Source organism: Diadema setosum, chromosome 3 (genome assembly GCF_964275005.1).
Source record: "Diadema setosum chromosome 3, eeDiaSeto1, whole genome shotgun sequence".
NCBI classification, from domain to species: Eukaryota; Metazoa; Echinodermata; class Echinoidea; order Diadematoida; family Diadematidae; genus Diadema; species Diadema setosum.
In genome coordinates this window covers 21,582,801-21,607,564 of record NC_092687.1, presented here as the reverse complement: position 1 = coordinate 21,607,564, position 24,764 = coordinate 21,582,801, and the positions used below count along the sequence as shown (strand labels likewise).

General features: G+C 39.0%; 1 protein-coding gene across 1 annotated transcript in view; it reads right to left on the bottom strand.

Annotated features, from left to right (window-relative positions):
* Nucleotides 1-19,944, bottom strand: part of LOC140226554 (APOBEC1 complementation factor-like) — a 60,899-nt gene extending 40,955 nt beyond the window's left edge. Inside the window, exon 1 of the mRNA XM_072307004.1 lies at nucleotides 19,855-19,944. The gene's annotated coding sequence lies outside the window, so the exon portion shown is untranslated. The remainder of the gene's footprint in view (nucleotides 1-19,854) is intronic.
* Between the last annotated feature and the right edge of the window lie 4,820 nt (nucleotides 19,945-24,764).

The window sequence follows — 24,764 nt, the reverse complement described above, 5'->3', positions numbered from 1 at the left end:
ACCAGTACGCACGTATATCATGACTGGTTAAATAAATATTCTGTCTTATAATATGGAGTATAAAGAGAGGGAAAGTTATCAAGACTGAAGAATGAACTGATCTTCACTCCATCTTCAAGTTTAGTGCAGTGGCGGATAAAGGGGGGGGGGGGGCGCACAGGGCGCGCGCTCCTTTTGATTTGTCTTAAAATAAAAGAAATGAAAAGGAAAAAAGGAAAATTGCTCTTGCGCCCTCTTTAAATTTCGATTGCAGTGGCACCAGAAAATTGCGCTATAAGCCTTTTTTTTTTTCTTCTCTTGTCATAGCTGATTAAACCCGGAAGTGGTACCAGAAATATTTGTGTGTGTGTGTGCACCCCCCCCCCCTCGGAATTCCTGGATCCGCCTCTGTAATATAATTGACATTACACTTATAGTACAAAGAAAACAGGTATATATATATACGTGAGTAAATTTGATTACAAAATAGGAAGGTAAGGAATTGGAGAATTGTATAATTATGTTTCTTTGAACAGTTTTATCGGTCAAATTAACAAGTCCTTTATAAGGTATACAAAGATTTCATTCTCCGCAACTATTTTATCGGTTTGTACAAGAGCTGCTCTATGAATTTACGTCAACAATAAGACTTTTTTTGGAGGGGGTGGCAGTTGACTACAAGTATATACATCTGCAAAGCACAACTTATCATAGAGGTCCATCAGTCTGTATACAGATCTGGACACAGTGTAGAAACTCTCCCTTTTAACCTTTACCCACTGCAGACGTCAAGTTTCTCAACTGGCTGATGCGGAGTGAGTAATTGCAAGAGAGCGAAGTGACAGAAAGGGGGGGGGGGTGTCTGCCTCCCATCAGGGAGCTTTCTCATTATAGGTTCTTAGGTGTTTGTGTTGATAATAAGTTATCATGGAAGTGTCACATAAACAATATTTGTAAAGTAATTGCACGTAACATAGGCATAATGAATAGATTGAAATATTATCTTCCTTCTTCGGTTTTGATTACGCTTTATTCAAGTTTGGTATTGCCGTACTTGAATTACGGAATTCTTGCTTGGGGGAATACATATTCGACATTGTTAGATAAACTTTTTCTTCTGCAAAAGATGGCGCTCAGAATCGTTTTTAACCTTCATATCCGAGCACATACTGACAAGCTTTTCCTTGAGCACAAAATTCTGAAAATAAATGAGTTGTATTTGTTACAACTTGGTCAATTTATGTTTAATTACAACTGCAATCATCTACCCAAAATATTTTATTCTTTATTTCACCGTAACAGCCACGTACATAATTATCCCACTAGACAATCTAAAGAATTTCATCTTCCCTTAGTTAGAACTGTACACACTCAAAATACATTTGTTTATACCGGACCCAGATTTTGGAATAGCTTAGATAATGATCTAAAAGAATCTGTGAAGTTAATTACATTTAAGTATAAACTCAAAAAATATTTGTTTTCTAAATATACCAGTTAATTCTGTTCAATGAAAAAACCCGTCATGTTTCACTTTTCCTTGAGATTTTGTAGTGTGTCCACAGACCTTTTCCATCCCTCTCCTTTTCCTTCTCTATTCTTCCCTGCTACTTTTTCCTCGTTCTTCGTTGTCCAGTATCTGTCTGAGCGCATTTCCTCAAATTTTGTTATTTCTGTGTATTGTGTTATTGTTGTTGTCGTCGTTATGTTTTTTGTGGCCGATTGCATATCTTCCTTTCCATTCAATTTTCCTGGCACACCTGGCCCCATAGTGTCTGTGCCACAAATGTGATATGTTATATAGTTTATACGATTGCACCCTAAAATCCTAGTAAGTATTGTTCATAGTATCAACATCATTATATCATTAGTAAAATGTACAATAGTATATAGAAGAATTTAAATGAATATGTCTTATTGGTATAATAAATTGGTGCTGTTGTTGTTTTGTTCCAGTGTTCCACGTTTTACAAGCGTGGCTTTTTTAGTGGAACACTGTTTTCCATCATTGTGATTATTTACTATTTTTGTTGCCATGACAAAGTGCATTGTTTCTTTTTTACGACATCATTCGTGTATAATATACTTTATATTGTATTGAAAAAATCCTTTATCGGACGAGTGTAAGAGAAATGAAAAAAAAATTGTATCACTTTGGATTATGTCAACTTTTTCTTTTCTTTTCTTTGTGATGATGGAAATAAATAAACTATTGAATTGAATTGAATATTGAATTATATCGAGATTACAAATAATAATTATTGTGCAGTTTGGTGCGTTATATACCTATACTAATACAGTTTTACTTGTATAATTCTCATCTATGTTGCTATGAAAAATATTCCTGAAAGATATCATTGTGAGCATTTTTTCTTCTTCTTTTTTTTTTGGCCAAAATATTTGTTTTCAAAGGTGAATGAGTTACGAATATTTCGCTGACATAACTTTACTTATAGATTGAAGGCACAATTTTTAGAGGCCTCTTTGAATTATTATAGCTGTAATCTGTATATTGCTGTATCATCCTCTTTCAGCCAACAAAAGGTTAAGAGATTAAAGGGTGTGTACAGTTCTGGTCGAGGTGAAGATTTAGCTTTTAACGTTTTGCGAGATATTCAGAGACAACTCTATGAGATGTCAAAGAGCATGCAGTTCTAAGGGGTATCAAAAGTTTATTCGATGAAAATCGGTTTTGAAATGGCTGAGATATCCAAAAACAAGGTGAAACAAAGAGATCCTAATAAAGTTGTGGCATGTCGCCTTTTATTATTAGCACTTTTTGGGATATCTCGGCCATTTGAAAACCAATTTTTATCAAATAAACGTTGAATCTTCCTAAAATTACATGCTCTTTCATATTTCATAAGAGGCTTTTCATTATCTCACTTAGGAATGTTCAAAACATGAATCCCCACCTCTACCAGTACTGTACAGTCCATTTAAGGGGAAAAAATTGACCATATCATAGTCACTTTCGCATTGGCGGGCATCCTATCCAAAGTTTAGTGAATTGCTCAACGCGTCACGTGTTTTGTTTTGTTTTTTCCTGCATGGAAGCGTGAGAAATTTAATAATGATTGGTGTTGGTTATAGGCTGAAGAGCGCGAGATGGGTTGCTGCAGGAGTGATATTCACGCCAAGTATGTGAGACATGGATAGGTCCGACCTGAGCTAATCGAGAGAAAGGCGGTCGAGGAAATGTCATCTTCTGCTGATATACTGCATGCATGTTGATCACATCATCAGTTCAAGATCATGATGAAAACCACGCATGGGTGTTGGTGAAAGTGCTCTCAACTGCTTTATATGATAACTGTCAGAGTGCGTGAAGACTGGTGATTTCATCTTAGCAGAAACTGAAGTTAAGTTTTATGTTTTATAATGTGTGTCAAAATTGAATGATGAAAATTATTTATTGTTATTTGGATCAAAACAGAACAGATGCTTATATCCGAAACTTGTAAAGTTTGCATTGGTGACACTGATGACTCCATCAAGACTGTAGCACTCAACCTTGCCATACTTTGATCCCGAAATGTCCTTCCGGAATACGTACAACAGACTGTCCGAATAATGATATAAGTTGCGTAAAAATCCATCCGAAGTAAAGTCCTACATTCCAGAAGTTACAACCGAAAGTTTGACACATGCTTTGACCTCAAGCTCACAGATTTTCCTCGTTCACTGTATAATTGTGCAGGAGGAGTGATAATATGGGCGTTATTCCGAAGGTTCCTTTATATGAAACAAGGTTCGCCATTCCAAAGTTTGGTTATTCTGAAACACGCAAATTCCGTATACCCGTTCAAGAGGTTCGTTAAACCGAACATATTTCATAGGTTTTGTTTATTCGGAAGTGAAGAGAAGATGCGTGCTAACGAACCTTCGGAAGTTTACGAACCTTTTATCGTTTTGATAACGAACCGCATATTCCATTTTCTTATTAACGACCTTTCGGATTAACGAACTTTCAGAATATAACCACAAATGTTCGGATTAACGAGTCCTTTTTCAGATTGACGAATTTCCCTTCAGTATTTGATAACGCACATCACTAGTTTGAAACCAAATCACGGATGGTCAAGAAATAATGCTCCCGTTTGCACTTAATGTCCTCAAAACAGAAGAGTGATTAAATAGTGTTTATTTAAAATAATTTATTGTTACTGTGATTAAATATTGTAGACGCTATAGGACCTCATCGGCGTAGCCGGGGGGGGGGGGGGTTGCTTGGTCCCCTCTATAGACAATTTCCGAATTTTCCTCAAAAAAGTGTGCTTCAAATCGCTTTATTTCAATTCTAAAAACGCAAAAGTTCCGTCGAGCAGGAGGGGGTATGTTTCACCAAAGGTTTTGTGCCAGATCGCTGAATTTCATGTCTGAAAATGCAAAATCACCCTCGTGTGGGAGCAGTGGCGTATCTGTGTGTGTGTGGGGGGGGGGGGGGCAAGGGGGCACGTGCCCTGGGTGCCACTCTTTGGGGGCGCAAAAAACGAAAAAAAGAAAGAAAGAAAGAAAGAAACAAAAAAAAACCCTCGCCCGGACGGGGGATGGGGGAATGGGGGGGGGGGGGCAGAAAACCAAATCAAACAAGATATTAAGAACAAAACATGATGATGACGCGGACAAAAATGACCATGTTTATTGTTCACACATTTATTGTTGGTCACACACACAAACACACACACACACACATATACATAAAAACCCTCGCCCAGACGTCACATTCTTCATTGGCGGGGGGGGGGGGGGGGGGGCAGGAAACCAAATCAAACAAGATAAGAACAAAACATGATGATGACGCGGACAAAATGACAATGTTTATTGTTGACGTTGTTCACACAATAGTCATTTTATATTTAGCAAGCTGCTTTCATTATTGAGAATTATACGATATAACTTTTTGCCAACCTAAGTGAAAAATAAAAGGAGCTCACTCGCTACGCTCGCTTGCACTAATTCTAATGCTTTGTGTGTGTGGTTTTTTTTTTTTTCAGTTTGTCAGTATATATTCATAAATCCAGCCGGACCAGCCATCATAATTATCATAATGTTAATAATTACTTGAATTATCAACCATATATTGAAGAGAATCCCGTACTTCCTATATACGAACATGTTCAGAAAATGCTCACACTGATTTGTGAATTTTAGCGAGCTTTTGGATTCAATTGTCGCATTATCTGTTATTTTATATACAGGGCAAGCCACCATATAACAGTGTGCCAGCATTATATGATTTACAAGTATACAACGAAGTATGAGATAAGTGCAATGTTTCCTATACAGAAACATACAAATTTCGGCTCACTCGCTCGTACTGATTTAGAGTATTTTTTCAAGTCCTCAGTTTTCTGGTATAAATCTTTATCTACAAGGCCGTCACTATATCTTGATTAGAATTGTAAGATTTAATAACCCCAAAAATGACAAGAATTCCATGTTTTGTAAGCCGAAATACAAAAATTTTCGGCTCGCTCACTCGCCAAAATTTATCAAAATTTATTACATTTAAATCACCCTCAAAAGACCCCTTTTAAGTGCTTGAAAAAGCATATCATGTGGATTTTTTTAAGTCCCTGACCGCGATGGGGTTGGGGTTGAACACTAGTCTTGTTCAGAAATTAGGGGCGCAATTTTCGCGCTTGCCCCGGGCGCCGTGTTCCCTATATAGATACGCCACTGTATGGGAGGAGAAATACCCCTCTCCTACACCCTCGTTTTCATGCTTTTTCTGTTGAATTGCTTATCGGACAGCGTTCATGATATTCATTGTAGGAATTAATACAAGAAATTTCATCAAATGATAACATTTTATATGCAAATTGTTCAATAATAATCTACATCAAAATACCGCTACCTTACTTCAAGTTGACAAAACACGCAAAACCATTCATCAAATTGCACCATTTACAACATCAAAGTGCAAAAAGTTTTCACTGCGGGATGGGGGGGGGGGGGACACACCCTCCCCTCTCGCTCGCTCCGCTCCCTTGCATACTACCCCCCCCCCCTCCCCAAGATTTAAAAAAAAAAAAAATCCTGGCTACACCAGTGTATGACCTACAGCTGTAATGATATAGTTGATAAATAGTGATTTATATATTTATATAGCGATATAGATTTGTTTGAAGTGATCCAGCGTTGGGGATGATTTCAGAAGAGAAGGAAGCCTATTCCACAGCAACAAAAGCGACAAAAGATGGATGAGAAAATTATATAGTATTATTCTCTTTCAAGAGAAATTTTATCGACTTCCCACTCCCACCTTGGAGACGATACCATCCGAGTGGAGGCACCATTTTCGTGAGTTGTTAATTTCGCGATTACACTAGAACTTGAAGTCGACTCAGGGAATTTTAAATACAAGCACTGCGATATCAATACCCCGTAGACAGAAATCAGTATATAGGATAAGAAGGGGTCATCCCACGAGACCGACTCGCGATATACGAGACGTACAGCCCACGAGTTCATAACATTGAAAAAAAAGGGTCCATGAGTTATACACAGCCCAAGAGTTATACAGCCCTTGCGCTATAGGCGAACGAGGCTCATAAGTCTGACACTATAGTAAGCAAACATGGCTGATTAGTCCGTCAGTTATAGGCAAACAAGGCCCAGGAGTTCGACAGTAGGCAAAAAAGGGGGGTCATCCCACGAGACCGACACCCACGAGTACGGTCCACGAGACCGACATCAAAAATAGGTCCATGAGTCATACAGCCCATGAGTTATACGGCTCACGAGTCATACAGCCCATGAGTTCGACGCTAAAGACAAAAGGCTCACGAGACCGACACTAAGCAAAGAAAGCCCACGAGACCGACACTACACAATAAAGGCTCACGAGACCGACAGTACGCAAAAAAAAAAAAAAAAAGGCTCACGAGACCGACACTAGGCAAAGAAGGCTCACGAGACCGACACTAGGCAAAGAAGGCCCACGAGACCGACACTAGGCAAAGAAGGCTCACGAGACCGACACTAGGCAAAGAAGGCTTACGAGACCGACACTAGGCAAAGAAAGCCCACGGGACCGACACTACACAATAAGGGCTCACAAGACCGACAGTACGCAAAAAAAGGCTCACGAGACCGACACTAGGCAAAGAAGGCTCACGAGACCGACACTAGGCAAAGAAGGCTCACGAGACCGACAGGATGAACAGCGCCATCTACATGTCAATTACCTGTACAGGGTGTTCCATTAAGGGGAAAATTACATACTGGCGGGTGCAATTTCGTCACGCTATCGAGCGAGAGATTGTAACTAATTGAACAGCACCATCTACATATCAACGACATCAAGTAACTATGTATTTCTACACGTGTGTCTTTTAGAGGGCAGTTCTGTCACGCTACAGGGAGCTAAATTGTTACCAATTTATCTCTTTTTAATATAAAATTGTCCTCTTCATGGGACCCCCCAAAGAAAAAAAAATTATGAAAAAATAATAGAAGACAAGAACGATGTATGGTTTGATTTTAGATGCCATCGTGCTATTTTTAAAAGGCCTTCCCGATTTCTAGATAGACGGTGGACAGGATGTAAGTTTTTTTTTGCCCTTTTCTTTCTCACTTCTCTAGCTAAGTATTCCTTATTATATAACCCATCCTCCTGCTTATACCCGCCTGCTCAGAGTTCAATTTATAATTTTTTCTGTAACTATGATGTTTGACATTCAAAGGATGAAAACATTTTATATCGCAGCGATTCACCTCGATTTGTGGCTTGTATTTGTAAAATCATTCTCCTCAAAACGGTACATTTTTCATGTAATAGAATGGCTGTTTTCATGGATGCATGTTCTTTTTTCGAATTCTTAACGATACCTTGATATTATAGACGATTACATTTTATTTCTGCGAATCTATACTAAATCCATAGCTTTGCAGATGACTACTCCCTTTCCAAATCATGCAATGCAAGTGTGCGCTGCAACATTAACCATTTTGTGAAATATTTTCTTGTAAACTTCATTTCACACCTGGGTATTATTCTATTTAGTTGATCTGATGTCCACATCATTTTATTTTGTTTTATTTCTAAGCAGGTGTATATCGGTGTAATATTTTTGCGGAAAGGGAAACGAGGGTGTTTTGGCATTTTCGAAATTAATGTTGAATCATCTCATGCAATTTTACTGAATTTTATTTATTTTTTCACAAACAGTCAAACACGCAAACACAATTAAAAATCTTGAACAGTTCAAGGGGCGAGGGTGGGCAATATATATTGACGGGGTAATCCCTATAGCAACTATCCTTTTCCATCTCTCATATCTTCCTTATGCCATTATCTGGACGCCCTATACAATTAATTGGTCTATAGGTGGCGCTGTTCATCCTGTCGATCTCTTGGGCCTTCTTTGCCTAGTGTCGGTCTCATGAGCCTCTTTTGCCTATAAAGTGTCGGTCTCGTGAGCTTTGTTGGCCTAGTGTCGGTCTCGTGGGCTTTGTTTGCATAGTGTCGGTCTCGTGAGCCTTTTGTGTGTAGTGTCGAACTCACGGGCTGTGTAACTCGTGGGCTTATTTTACTTGATGTCGAACTCGTGGGCTGTATAACTAGTGGGCTGTATGACTTGTGAGCTGTATGACTCGCGGGCTGTATGACTTGTGAGCTGTATGACTTGTGGGCTGTATGACTCGTGGGTGTCGGTCTCGTGACGTGCACCCAAAAAAGGCCCACGAGGCCGACAATTACATCACGGAGCTTAATGTGTCGATCTCGTGAGCCTTTTTTGCTCTGAGTCGAATAGAACTCGTGGGCCTTGTTTGCCTAATGTCGGACTCATCGGTCTTATATTTGCCTAGTTTTGAGCTCATGGGCTGCATGACTTGTGGGTCAGTATGATTCGTGGGCTGTGATGTGTGACTCGTTGGTGTAGAACTCTTGACGAGCACCCAAAAATAAGATCTTGTTGCAAAAATGAAAATTAAGACAGCCCTTTGCCCTTTATAGTGATGTTAATTTGCTCAATGGATTTGCTGAAATAGAAGCTCCACTCCATACATGCTAGGCTATTATGGAAAGAAAAGATTCTCACAACAAATTTAAATCTCAGAAAATGGAAAACATATTACACTTTCAAGCTTCGCGAAAAAGTGATTTTGATAAAATCACACAATAGATTCATGCCACTTACAATGTACAGTGATTCCTCCATCACCCGATGAGTCTCATTGGTTTAAAAGGTGAAAGCTTCATGCAAATCAGTTTTGACTGTATTTCAACAGCTACAACTTCTCCCGTGTCGCCAATGAGGAGTATTACAACTGAAGAGACAAGTTCACCTTATTACTAGTATATTACGACTGAAGAATAATCAAAGCACAAATTTACCTTCATATTATATTGTATTGATTGAGTGAATTCAGCGATATTATTAGAACACATTGGTGAAAGTTTGAGGGAAATCGGACAATCTGTTCAAAAGTTGTGGATTTTTGACATTAAGAATTAGTGCCGCCACCACTGGATGAGAAGACTGAGACAGTTTGTGACGTTACATGCGTGGAAAGAAAATACTGAATAATGAATTCTGAAATCCCCATAGACTTAATACACAGGCCACTACACTGTAAAAACATGTGTGTTAGATTTAACACCACGGGTGTTAAATCTAACACCGATCAAACTTCAATAAAGGACCACACCCACAGGTGTTAAAAATGCACTGTGATGGTGTTGAAAAGTGTTCACCTGACACTTCGTGGTGTTAATTTGACACTGTACCAGGTGTTATTTTGACACTGTACTGGTGTTAATTAAAAAATTACACCACATGGTGTTGATTTGATACTTGTTGGTGTTAATATCAATGGTTTAACACCCGTCCAGCTTCAATAAGGCACCACACCAGCTGGTGTTACTTTGGTGTAAAATTATTTTCACATTTTTTCAAAAATCTAGTATTTCAACGTAAAATTCTTGATCGTCTTGTTTAAATAAAAAATCAACAAGAAGTGCAGTTACTAAGAAACTCTTCAAAAAACAGTTTAAAATTTGGAAATGACACCCGGGGGTGTTAATTTAACACCATAAATGAGCACCGAAAATTTAACACCAGCTCGGTGTTCACTATTTAACACCGGACTTTTTGCAGTGTAGGTTCCCGTATGGAACGGGTTAACATGTTTTCACTTTTCTCGTAGAATAAAAGAGCACTTGACTTGTTTCTTTCAGAGGACATGGTAAATAGAATGACCCTCAATACACGAAACAAGTCGAGGGAATGTTTACTTTAAACAAAGAATGAGAGTTTGTGGATATCTCGTTATATTTCCTTTTTATATCGTTCTATCAGAATCTGACATCACAAACTGTAGTATAATGTAGCATCCAGTAATAGCGACACTGAAACTTCAAAATCCACATAATAACTTTTGAATGTATCGTCTGATTTTCCTCAAGCTTTCGCTGATGTGTTCTACTATAATAATCACTGCATTCACTCAATTTACATATAAGGTAACCTCGTTCTTCAATAAAAAGATCGAAATTATTCCAAGATAGCAATACACCTGGTCTAAGGCATGAAAGACATGCAATGACTTTACCTTATGTTTTACTATTTTAATCGTGTTTTTTTTTTTTTTTTTATCAAAGTCATCTTGGACACAAGAATAAAGCATTTCCCCCCATTTGTCTTCGCTCTCTTTTTGCGTAACTTTTTTAATGCCCCAAACCTACATGAGATACATTGGAATGACGGTGCAATCAGGGAGGTGGAAGAGACTCTCTTCCACCTCCCTGGTGCAATCGTGCTTGTGCCCTTGAGCTCAGCAAATGAAAACTGTAGTTACTAAGGATATAGGACAAGGAAGGATACTACTTCCTGTTTTTTTTTTTCAATATCCTAAATTTGCGCTAGTATGACTGTATCAATAACAATAAAAGAAAATTTTACTTTTCTGTAAATACGGATATGGTACAAAATGAATGTCCTTATAGTCATCTCATAGGCATATCTGTGTTTATTGAAGTGCTATGTATTTGTCCAGTAACGAGGCAAAGTCTGAAAATCTCTCTATATAGGGCACATGCAACAATCATGCCCCACCCCATTCTGCCGTACCATTAGAGCGCAGTAGGTCAACAATTACAATGACTCAAACTTATGTTTGGTAAATCAATTAGTGTGTATTGTGTGTGTGTGTGCGTGTGTGTGTGTGTTGTGTTCACAGTATGCGTGTTCTTACACACCCTTTTACATTTTCCCTTTCTTATAGAGAGCATTATGCCATGCGATTTTGTCTCATTACACTCGAAAAAGAAAATACTTCAACTTTGCACCTTTACAGGTGTTACACTGCATGGGAGCACCTTTACGGGTGCAACGTTGCACCTGTCAGACCAGTGTCGACCTTCAGAGATGCAACTTTGCATCTTTCTGGTTTGAAAGGTGCACAGCTTCACCCGCATAAGTGCTGCCAGTGTGACAATGGTAAAGGTGCAATGCAGAACCAGGGAGGTGGACTTTCCACCTCCCTGGATGATGTGTTACAGTGCATATTGCTGCTGCATATACGCTTTGAACAAATTTTCTCGTTGAATGTGAAAAAGCCGCTAGAATAAAGTGAATATTGCAGGGGCCGAGAAACCGGGGGGCTGGGGGCTGCAGCCTCCTCACTCTTGGCTTGTCAAAAAAGAAAAAAAAAATCGGAAAAAAAAAATCACATCACCCATGAATTTGAATTTTCAAAGAATCCGCCCTCAGATTCTTTCCGGGGGGGGGGGGGGGGGGTCATGACCTTGACACCTCCCCTCTCCCTGGTCCCGCACCTCCCCCAAACTGAAAAACGTTCCTGTATTGGTAATAATAAATGACATCATTTTGAATGTCGTCGATACAATAATGTGTCAGAATAAGTGGATATTTTTGATGTTGTCAGTATCATACCATCGAAGGAGCTATTATTGTCAACATACGTAACATTTCTCATCATTATTGTCTTGTCTAAGAGTAACATCAGTGATACAGCCAATGCCCTCCCCACCCCACACGTATTGGGCTTGTGCCGAAAGGGTGGGTTGGGTGGTGGCGCGTCGCGTTAATGGGAACACCACCCTTCGTCCAAAGCCCCCCCCCCCCCGGTTTTGCCGAAAGGGTGCGTTGGGAGCGTTGGATCGCGTCGCGTTGACTGGAACCCCACCCTTCGTCCAAAGCCCCCCCGGTTTTGCCGAAAGGATGCGTTGGTACTTTTTCTCTTTTCCTCATGTAACCCTATAAAGCCCAAGCTATTTTGATGTTATTGTTTGATGTTTCATCGTCACATTTGGCACATGGGTAGAGCAACTCATAGTCTACATGACCGCATACTTGATTTTTTTCATGGTGACACATAGAGGGCGCTATTTACCAAAATATAAAGAAATACATAGGACATAATGCTAAAACCATGATTTTTCTGTATAATTTCTTTATCCCCAGTATGTCTTATCATAGACCAATATTTTCCATATTTGCCACAAATGATCTGCAAGTCAAAGCTCATTATTTTTTATGGTTGAAATTTCTCAAGGTCACTACATGGGGGCGCTATTCATAACAAAATAAAGAAATACATTATGAGACCTGTGTTGTATTGTTAGGGATAGGTACATGCATAGTTATCATATTTCATATTCCAATAATATCGAAATTTTAAGTTTGCAGATTGATAATGTGATAAACAAATGATATTAGAGGTATAACTTGGGTGGAGGAATCAAAATGACACAAAATAGAATGGCAATCTTTGGAAGATGCTGTTATTTTCAAGTATTTCTATTATATCTACTGTTTTATGGCATTGTCACAGAAAAACAAAGGAAATAATAAGAAAAACATTTCAGGGCCATGATTACTTCACATTTTGCTCCTTCAGCAAATTTCAGCCAAGAAACGTCCATTTTATACATTATAATATGGTTAATTGGAATTGGAACAGAAAAATATGCAAAATCTGACCGACATGGTTGTCAGTTTTATTGTTGCCATGGCAACCAGCAATACCAAATATAGCTAAATTATATATCAAAATGTTCGGAATAAGATTTTTGGAAAAGTCACCAAAATTGGTTAAAACTGGATTACGGGCGAAGGAGTGGCGAATGAAAATCTGGTAGGGGGCACAATGTGCCCCCCCCCCCCTTGGGCTTTATAGGGTTAAAAGACAAGTTTTGAATTCATATTTAACCAACTGATATTAAACAACAAATAGCAATTAGACCAAACAGTAATTGGACGAAATAATGACTAGACCAACTGGTATATATTAGACCAACTGATATTAAACAGTCTATTAGACCAACTGGCTGTAGACCAAGTTGTAATAGAGTGTAAACCGATCCGGACGATAGCCTCTTTGAAATGGTTGTTTGACGGTTAAATAGAAATTCAAAACTCGTCTTTTAATATTACATGAGAAAAAGTACCAACGCACCCTTTCGGCAAAACCGGGGGGGGGGGGGGGCTTTGGACGAAGGGTGGGGTTCCAGTCAACGCGACGCGACCCAACGCTCCCAACGCACCCTTTCGGCAAAACCGGGGGGGGGGGGGCTTTGGACGAAGGGTGGTGTTCCCATTAACGCGACGCGCCACCACCCAACCCACCCTTTCGGCACAAGCGCACGTATTGTGTATCTTTTCTGCATTTAGCTGACCTCGTGTGAACTCGTCTATTTCATCTGAGGACACGCAATGCTTTTGATCGTTGGTATACCTTGCCCTGCCTGGGCGATTCGTGGGAACCACTTAATACCGCATCGCGGTGTACAAAGACTATGGAATTCTGTCACCACCTGACTGTCTCACTCTTGATACGGCCCCCGCGTAGAGCTGGAAATACTTCCGATTTCTCGGAGATATCGATCAACCTGTCGGGAGAGGTCTGCAAGGTCACTTTGCCGCTGCATGACTAGATCGTCACGACACACAGAGTTACTCGTGTTTACTCTGTATTTTGAAAGACAGCTGTAAATATTTCTGTTATTAGACTTACAACCGAGTACGCCAACCGTGAAGTCGAGATCAACTGCAACGGGCTTGGACATCATGAGCTCTATCACACTTTCGCTCGATATCAATTTTGAATCGCTAGATCTCTTTCCATCTTTCTCTACTTTTACTTCCCACTCTCTATCTCCCCTGGAATTATGATTGTGAAATATGGTCTTAAAATTAATGTTTTTGCTTAAAAACTTTTGTGGTGTTTAGAGTGAGGTTATAAAATCCTCACAATGACCATCTAAATCGCACGTTTATTGTGATCAGTGGCGTCGATCTGTTTACACGATGCTTGGATTGGAAGATCTGTGCGAGGAAACGGGGCGACCGAGCGAGGGGGTGGGGGTGGGGAGTGTGAGAGGGGGTATAGGCCTACCCCCTCCCACATGAGGGAGATTTAAAATTTGAGACATGAAATTCAGCAATCTGGTGCACACTTTTGGTGATTTTTTTTTTTTTAATTGTCAAACAAGTACGAAAAATAAACGTTCACAGAAACGAGAATTACTAAATCGCGGTATCTCGGCTTTCGTGCGTCACTGTGTACTAATAATGCAAGTTCATGGGGGGGGGGGGGGTGGAAGGGTAGCCCCTCCCACACGACGGAGATATTTTGCGGTTTTTTTTTATAATTGAAATGGAAGGATCTGAAGCACACTTTTGTGGAATATTTGGAAAATTGTCAATCCCCCAAAGTGTACCGAGTCTAGAAGGAGGACCCAACAAGGGGAGGGTCGGAAGGGAGTGGGGTACCTCCGCCCATTCAACTTCGCTTTTGCATTATTAGACTTGAAATTCAACGATCTTGCGCACACTTTTGGTGGAATATCCGGATATTTGTATCAGAGAAGTGCAGTATAAGTCTGTCATCTATGGAGGGAGACAAAGCGGGGCAATGATGTGGGAGGAGGCAACCCGCTCCCTCATTCAGAGGGAGCTTTTGCATCTTTATGATTGCCATTCAACAATCTGGCGAACATTTTTCGTGGAATATGTAATGTAGTGTATAATAGCCATAATCAATGCAAGGGAGGCTAATATAGCGGGGGGGGGGGTGTGGAAGGGGATGCCCCCCAGCTCCTCCCATACGAGGGAGCTTTCGTATTTTAAGAATTGAAATGAAAATATTTCATGCACACAATCATCATGGAAAATTTGGGATATTGTCAATGAAAGAAATGTACTAAATCTATGAATAGGAACCGAGCGGGGGAAGGGTAAATTAAAAGAGGATACCCCCCCCCCCTCCAACATGAGGAACTTTTGAGTTTGTTGGAATTGAAGTGACAGATCTGATGCACGCTTTTTATGAAATATTCGGAAATTTGTCAATCTCCAAAGTGCACTACAATGTAAATGTATGGAAGGGGACCTATATTCTATAACGGGGGAGGATATGGAAGAGGGGGTTACAGCTCGTTATTCCGAAGGTTCGTTATTCCGAAGGCTCTTTAATCCGAAGATTCGTTATTCCGAAGGTTCGTTATTCCGAATTTCATTTTCGGATTAACGAATCTCCGGAATAACGAACCTTCGGAATAACGTCACAAATGTTCGGATTAATGAACCCTTTTTCATTTTCGGATTAACGAACCTCTAGGTATAGGGAATTTGCGTGTTTCGGATTAACGAACGTTCGGAATAACGAACCTTCGGAATAACGAACAGCACCCGGAAGGGGGTATCCCCCTGCCAAGCGAGGGAGATTTTGCATTTTCAGGGGGCATTTCATGTAGCATTTTGGTTGGATATTTTTCTGATAAACTGTTACAAGCTACTGAAATCCTTACATCTGATTGGCTGAGAGCAAATTTGTTCGGCAACTTTGTCGGACAAAATCTTCATGAAATGCCCCCAGAACTGAAATTCAACGATCTGACGAATCCTATGGGGGAAATTATTTGAACAGCTTTATATAAAAAGGCAAGAAAATTGTCCACGTTTGGGGAATTATTGGGGGGGGGGGAACCCCCGATTGATACCCCGATTGTGATTAGCTGGACTCAATGATATCATCTGTTCGTGAACATATATTAATGACAAACCTGTAAATTAGTTTGTGTTCAATATCGATGAAACATCCAACACTGTTTTTGTTTGATTTACTTTACTTTTCTTCGAGTCAACTTGAACTCTGCGTTGGATTGCACGATCTAACATGAAATAGAAATCGAAGGTATATCGACGCACAAAATATCACCTCATTAAAAAAAATGCACAAAGATTGCGCCAAGAAATACTGCATCGGAGAAGATCAGAATAATGTTATTTCCTTTGCAGTGACACTAGTGGCAACGCAGACTCAACAAATCCAGTAACGATGCAAACATGTGGCTGGCTATAACTAGAAAGGTATCCATGAGAGAACACACAACTTTCTATGAACTGAATATCTCCTAATTTTGTTACCACTGTGAGCGTTTTTCGGGGAATGTTTACGTGAACTCGTGTCACTCCACCATAAGTATCTCTCAAAAACATGCAAGAGAAAGAGAGGAGCGAAGGATTGCATTTTGTGCACGTAGTATAATAGACGACTATAGAGGGCAGTAGACCAGGGTTCCGTTTCATAAAACTTGTTATCTGTAACAACTGCCACATCTCTATGACAAATTTGCTCTCAGCCAATCACATGCAAGGATTTCAGTAGCTTATAACAACTATCGTAACTTGTTATCGATAACAAATTTTATGAAATGGGGCCCTGGTTTCCCAAGTTTACTTGACGACATCCAAATATTAATATTGACAATAGTGTAGCAAAAAGACGTTTGTGTGTTTATGATTATGTAAGTGAAAACAATTGTGATTTTTATCTTTGATTCGTGATTTAATAATATTCTTTTTTTTTTATTTATTGATTTTCCACTGATTGAAATGCAACATTCAACAAAGCAACTATAATCAGAATGATTACAGACGATCGAAGTAAATAAGAATCGTTCCAAAGGAATTACTTCTATCATCATACCAAGACAGCGCGCCTACTGCATAAATTGCGTATCATTTTCACAGAGGAAAGGCAAATTTTGTAAACATGTAGATTATTAATGCAAAGAATGACTGCTAATAGTAGACACAGGGCGAATCGTGTTAAAACTAAAGAAAGAGTGCAAGTACTTGACTCGCTCCGCAACTGAAAAACTTGTTCATTCACATATTTCTTCACGCCTTGATTTGGGTAATGGTCTGCTTTTCAATTTACCAAACTCACAAATTGCCCAATTACAAAAACTACAGAACGCCGCTGCACGCATCGTTTCTTTGTCAAGCAAACGTAGTCACGTCACCCCTATCCTGAAAAGTCTTCATTGGCCGCCTGTAAAGGAGCGTATTAGGTTTAAGATACTTCTTCTGGTTTGTCATGTCATTGAAGGAACAGCTCCTGATTACAATGTATGTTTGTTTCGTCAATACCAACCTACACGAACTCTTCGATCCTCAACTTCCGGTTTCTTACGTATTCCGCTTTCTAGGGAATCTTTGGGGAAGGCTCACGCTGGACCGACATTGTGGAACTCACTTCCACGTGAGCTGAAAGACTCAAGCTCCATAACGTCTTTTAGGAGTAACCTAAAATCCTGTTCGTTTGACAGTGCGTTTTGAAGACAAACTTTCATGTCTTCTTTTTCATCTTCTTCTTCTTTTATGGTGCAAAGCGCCTTTGAGCATTTAATCACAATGGAAAAAGGCGCTATAGAAATTGTATGTATGTATGTATTATTATTATAACCCACTGTTGCTACCTCTTTACATGGTGATAAGATGGATCGTCAGTAAGAATTGCCCAAAGCATGACATTACTAAGTTGTATACGGTGGTAGCCCAAAATTATGATGGAACGCTGTTCTTTGAAAATATAAATCATTCTAAGTTTCTACCTTTTCTAATCCGAAATTGTATTTCAAAAAGCTTCAAGGTCCCTAAAACATCTTCACTCTGAAACCTCACAATATTTTACTGTTACCTAAAGCTCTAGCATTCCACTAGCAAACACAATGACGCTTCCTAGAAAAAGCACTGCAAATGAGGCAATCATGTTCCACAGAAAACAAGTGAAGAAGGGACAGATATATTTGTGATACATTGTGTTTGAGACTGTCTCAAGAGAGATATATTGATTATTGGATATTTTGTTGATTGTTTTTGCATAGTTTTCTTTTACAAGCATTCAGAGCAATTGCCTTTTATGTTGATTTTAATGATAGACACTATACTAAAAATGTGGCTTATCTTTAACCCTAACTAGGCCGGGGGGGGGGGGGGGGGGGCTCCGAGGCCCCCCTCGACGTTTCGCGGGATGCATCGCCATCGCAAAAAGCTATCGCCGCGATGTTTCACGACTTTTTTCTTTCGAGCCTCACGCATCTTTTGACACCAAATTTGCGATGCCTGGGCGCGCGTTCCGAAGTTACGCATAAATACGTACGTATGCATGTCAGACGAAAAATTGCTCAAAAACGTGAATTCATGTACAATTTCAATGCAAATTGTGCTTACAGGCAAATTTCATAAAAGCATGATTATTTTGGGGTTTTATAGATTAAAATCAATCAATATCATATTTTCATGTTCAAAACAATATCGTGGACAAACTTCATCGAAATAACAATGAAAAACATAAAGTCGAAAAAACAGAAATACATTAGAAATTCAAAAAACAATAAAATACTTAAGAAATTTTTCTGATGGCACAATTTTTTTCTCTTACATTTGCTAAGGACACTAAAAATAATATTTACACCAAAAGTGCGCCTGTTTTGAGCTTTATTTAGTGATTTATACCAAATAGTCTGATTTCATGCATATCATTATGAATAAATTAGCATAATTTAGCATAAATAATAACTTTTTGAAAAATGAACTTCACAGTATTTTAGATTACGCCACAGGCAACATGTGTGCCAATTTTCGTCGCGAATTACGCGGTCGACGGCCGAGATCTGGAGGGGGGCCTCGGAGCCCCCCCCCCCTCCCCCCCCCCCCCGGCTCTATCAACCTAAATAGCCCGGCCTAGTTAGCTTTAAAAGCACACCCCTCTGAAGGCATATTCAGTTTAACTTAAGACAAATTAAAACAAAATCATCTTTTTATTTTAGAGTTGCACTCATACACATCTGAGACACTGAAAATAAAAAGAATTAGAAAAAGTGACAAACTGTATTTAAATGTACAGAATATATGCATAATATTATTGTACACATATACTACACGCACACACACACACACATACACATAATTATGCATATATATATATATACATATAAAGGTGACAAAACTGGAGCAAACAACATAATATATTATGTATATACACACAAATATGCCTGACTGAAATGCCTGAAATATGCCATTAGACCGCTCCTGAGCCCCTCTGAGCTCTGCATGAACAGACGGTCGGGACCTGGAGTGCCTCTAGAGCCTCAGCTAAGGGGTGCTCCTGAAGCACCCTAAACTCTGTATAATACAAACATTCACCATAAAAGTGCTCCGGAAATGGTAAGCGGTGTAGGCTGTGCATACCGTTTATATGTTCGAGGTTCCTGCACACCCCTAGGGCCACCATGACATTTAATTTTATATGCCCCTCTTGGCCATTGTGCGTGTGGTCTCGGTGAGCAGTGATTCTCTGTACAAATAGACACAGATGGGCATAAGTCGAAGTGCTTTAGGAACGCTCCTTGGCCCAGCTGTGTGTATAAATGAGGCATATGGTTGGATCTAGTATTCTCAATTTACATAGATAAAATAAATGCAACTAGCCCAAATTAATTAATGCTAACAGTACCAGTTACAGCTGAGAATATTAGTTTCATTCTTATCTAAAAAAAAAATCAAATTAACTGTCCTGCAAAAGAAGGAGCATTCTTGCATGCTTACTTACAGTTTGGTGACAAGGAGCTGACATGTAGCAGGAGAAGCCCATGTCCACTACAGACACTGCTGATGCCAAGTAGAAACACATGCACTGTCACACCCAGTACAAGATCCACAGCTTAATGTACTGCTTGTCGAGCCCAACATGCTGCTTGTAGAAGCCCAGCTGGCTGCTTAACCCATTGAGGACAAGTCCCAAGTATACTCAAGCTGGTGTCTATGGGAAATGGGTGTTGTAGCAAAATCAGTCCGTCTTCAATGGGTTAAAAGGCCAAACATGCTGCTTGAAAAACCCAACATGCTGCTTCCACCAGCTCAGGGATGAGTACTGCTCACCCTAGCAGCCTTGCTGCTGCTGTTGTTACAAAAGTTAAAACCCTACCAACAAGGTCTTGCCTCCTCTAGTATGACACTGTCAGAGACTAAAATCTACTACATGTATTAGTTTTTATGCCCACAGAGATTGAATATAAAAAAAAGATCCACATGTGACCTCTCAGACTGCCTTTGTGTTAACTTCACAACATCATAACATCTCCAAAGAAATCCAGGTTTTCCCTTTCACTGCGCGAGTAAAGAATGCCCGTATCCGGGCAATTACCCCCAGAGGGCAATTACCCCCCGGCTAAATACTGGTTAGTGGTAAGGTTAGAGTTAAGATTAGGGTTAGGGTTGGGTTTAGTGTTAGGAGTTTGGGTTATGGTTAGGATTAGTTTCAGGATTAGGATTAGGATTAGGGACAGGGGAAGGGTCCGGGGTAATTGCCCAGGGGGTAATTGCCCTAGACCCAAGAATGCCATAACAAATTCCCCGGCAACTCTCAATTCCACTTGAATATTCCAAACTGGTATTCAACCTGTTCCTCCACCAGGTAATGATAGACACCAAAGTAATTCAAACCATTGTCATGGTAATGTATATGCTTCACTGAAATACACCTGTGCCAAATCACTATCATGGTTGACAAGCAGTCAGTGCAGGGAGTGACTGGCCTGGATAGTGATTGGTAGAGGACTGAGATAAGCACGACTTGTGACATCAACCACTTCCTCAAGAGGACTTCACTTTAAATGTGATCTTGCTAAGTGATTTTAAGAATTCAAAGTCATAATGATACTTGCAAAGATGACTCAAAGACTGCATTTTTTTATGTGATGGGAAATATATTCTTAATCAGGTTTGCATATTAGTACCTTCCCTTCTCCATTTTCTTCTTCTGGGCCCATTTCATAAAAAAAGGAGCTGTAAGAGCAACTCTTGCTGGAATGACAATTTTCATGGTAATGACAAGAATCCAGCTTAATGATTGGCTGTTGCTATAGGAAGTTGCCATTCTGGCCTGGCAAGAGTTGCTATCATAGCAACTTTTATGAAATGGGATACATGAGTCACTACAGAGCTAGTTTGATATCCATCCAGACCTGTGTTTGACACACATTCAAAGTTTTTGCACAGGGAGACAAGGCATCTAGGTCTCCATGGGTACGAAGGGTTGTGAAGAAAGGGCAGGCATGTTAGCATACTTGCACATGCACACACACACACGTAGACACACAGACACAGACACACACACTCACACACACTTTTCCTCCCTAGGAATATATAACACATGTCCTTCAAGAACACCTGTCACATCACACACATGGAATACTCCTATGACCTTCTTTTACAAATATTTTACTGAATGTTTCCAGTATACAAATAATGACTGCTATGAGGGGCACAGTTAAAATTATGGTTTTCACATCACCGAGGGCCTACATAATTTTAACTGTGCCCCGAATATCAAGCTGTCATTATTTGTTTTATATACCGAAAATATAGATTCCGAAATATAGATACAGAAAATAGATTCCGGAAAATAGATTCCGAAATATAGATACCGAAAATATAGATTCTAGTCTCTTTTACAGCACTCGTAATCAACGCTGATCGACAGCGCGGCGGTCGTATCATTGGTGCGTACATATGAGTGATCTATGTGTACGACTGTCTCCAAACCTATTTACGGGGCACAGTTGATTCTATGTCCCGGGCACAGTAAATCATGACGTCATTTTGATCAAAAATGGGGCACAGCTATTTTCATGACTCCACTTTTAACCAATCAGATGAGAGGAATCTATATATGAGGTATATAATATATCATATTTCATATTCAGAAGTTTGGCCTATACACTTTACAATAAGACTACAGGGTAGGATAATGTTTGGTGTCTACATCAGCTACACTCCATAAGTCATAATAAAGTACATGTGTTTGACCACCCCAGACATACATCGCTGAATGACAGAAAAGTGTTAACATTGTTGACACAACAATCTCCACAACTTACATCCATTTGCTTCTGGCCTAAGACATCACACTCTGAATCATGATACATTTACACACACAATTACATAAACTAAAATGCTAAAATACAGACTTGCCAATTTTGGATGTAAATATAACACAGAAAAATGCACATGTGAGCAATGCTGCTTGTCTCATTTCATGACAAGAAATATTTATTACAAACAGTTCTGTACACAATTTATTTCACAGTGGCAGACACTCACAGAATGATTGACAACATCAATGCCATACATTATGTAGTTATTCAGCATTACTGTAAATCATATTTGTGGACAACAGACAATTACAATGGGATAGGGTCAGTCTTAACCTGTGGAACATCAGAACTGCTAACAATCACCCTAAAAACCAGAAAGACTCCAAAGAACAAGCAATGTGGGAGAAACTTGTATGCTGCATTTATCTCAATGGGTGAAAATATATCCCAAGTCAGGGAGATTCTTATATTCTCTCATCAAGACATGGGAAAAAATAAAAGTTTTTAGTAAGCTTCCTGTAGAATCAGGAAGACTTGGCAGCTCCAGAGCATTCAAGCAACAAAATTATTATTATGTGTTCGTGCATAATATACATACATTTATTTCATGCATTTCATAACATACTCAATGCTTCCTTTCCTCTCCTAAATGTGAACGTTTCATAATGAAACTAAAGAACATACCATCTTTTACTTGATGGGATGAACTGTGTCCTAATGACCATTACAAGAGTGTAGTATTGAGTGTGCAGCTAGTGAGCTCTTAGCAATGAAGAACATGCCAGAGACAGGAGATGTTATGACTAACACATTTTTGTGTTAACAGTCTTTTACTATGCACTTTTGTTGACAGTGTATCAAGTATTTGGTCAATAGTGTGACTGTTCATAACATGTTTGCTGGAAAATAGCTACTTGGTGGTTAGTGTATGACTGCAAACAGTATCATATCTATAGTTTGAATTTCATTCTACACAAAGAGGAATATTAACCAGAATTGTCAGCTTATTTATGGCTGCTCTGATGTGTTATTTTCTCCTACTTGTTTCAGAATATCTTCCTCTCACACATTGTTTGTGGTAAGTAGGACACTTTATTTGTAACATGTGACAGGGTGCTCCCATTCAAATGAAAACAGAACACAATTTCATTACCATTACGGAATAATGCAGGTCCCAAAACTACCATAATTAATGAATATGGTGCAAAATCCCCTTTATTTTATTGAACAAAATTTCCGTATAAAGAAAGAAAGGAAAGAAAGGACTTCTGTTACCAAGTGAGTAACGTAACCTGTATGTAACCCGTCACGATGAAAACCTGTTAAAATTGCTGGACACTTATTCAATTTTCTGATAGAGTATTTTCAAATTGTCCAGACTTTACAGTGATAAACAATGTGCATCATTAATTTCCCAAAATTTTCAGCAGAATCTTTTAGCAAGTCAGCTTAACAGTTTTGAGGAAGGCGGCTTTTAAGTTCAGGAGCACTCAAGTGGGCTGAAGATAAAATATTTAAACAAACTAAGGCACTTTAAATTACAGTAATGCCATGCTTCATGCTGATCAAAAACTAGTTTGATATTCACATTTTTAGACTTTGAAATATGGATGAGTTTAAAAATTGAGATATGAAACCTTCAATTCTTGCAACAAATATGTTTTTTCTGATTTTTTCATCCAATTATACCACATAATGTTAGTGAATTGTTGATAAAAGTATGGTAAAAGGTCATATGTATGACCGAATCTATATCTTACAGCAAGAGTACAAACCATCCATGACCTTCCACCCCCCCAAAAAAAAAAACCAAACAATCCAGAAATGTTACATTTTATATCATCTGTACATGCCACTATCTTTAACCGCAACTGTTATACATCATTTCTATTTTTCCTCATTATACAGAATCAAACTTCACTTATTAACATTTCTTTGTCAGGAACATCACTTGATGCAGAACATAGGCTTCTAGAAGATGACATAAACTTCTTGTTTTCCCAATAATATTCAAAACAAGTATCCACCTGATTATGACAATGCAGTCACCCTTGGAAAGTGTAGCATCAGTACAGAAGTGCAGTATTAAACTCCTGAATCTTCAAAAAAAAAAAATAAATGTAATGTCTTGAGCTACAGAAGAAAAATTTTGCAAAAAGTTCCTTGAGAGCAGGGATGTCTGATGCTTCTCATGGCATAAAGGATAATCTATGAACACAGGGACATAGATCTGTCCACAAAGTTGTAACATTCAACTATTAAATTCAAATCTAATTAAGGGCATCAAAAGTATCGGATCTTGACTGCATATAATTTTAGTCTGTGGCATTTTTTGCTATTCTAATCCCTTGGATGTTTTCAGTAAATATTTATAGTAGTAACATAGTAAAACTTGTTGTCCAGCAGTTGCAACAGAGACTTGTAGTGTTATTCAGATTCTTCACAAGGCATCAGTCTAAGAAACCAGGTCAATTTTGGAGCATGATTCAAATTGGATCCATTTCATACCGATATCTAAATCTCTCTCCTTTGTTTTGTAATGCATCTCACTGTTGACAATTTTTTTTTTTTAAAGTCTGCAGTG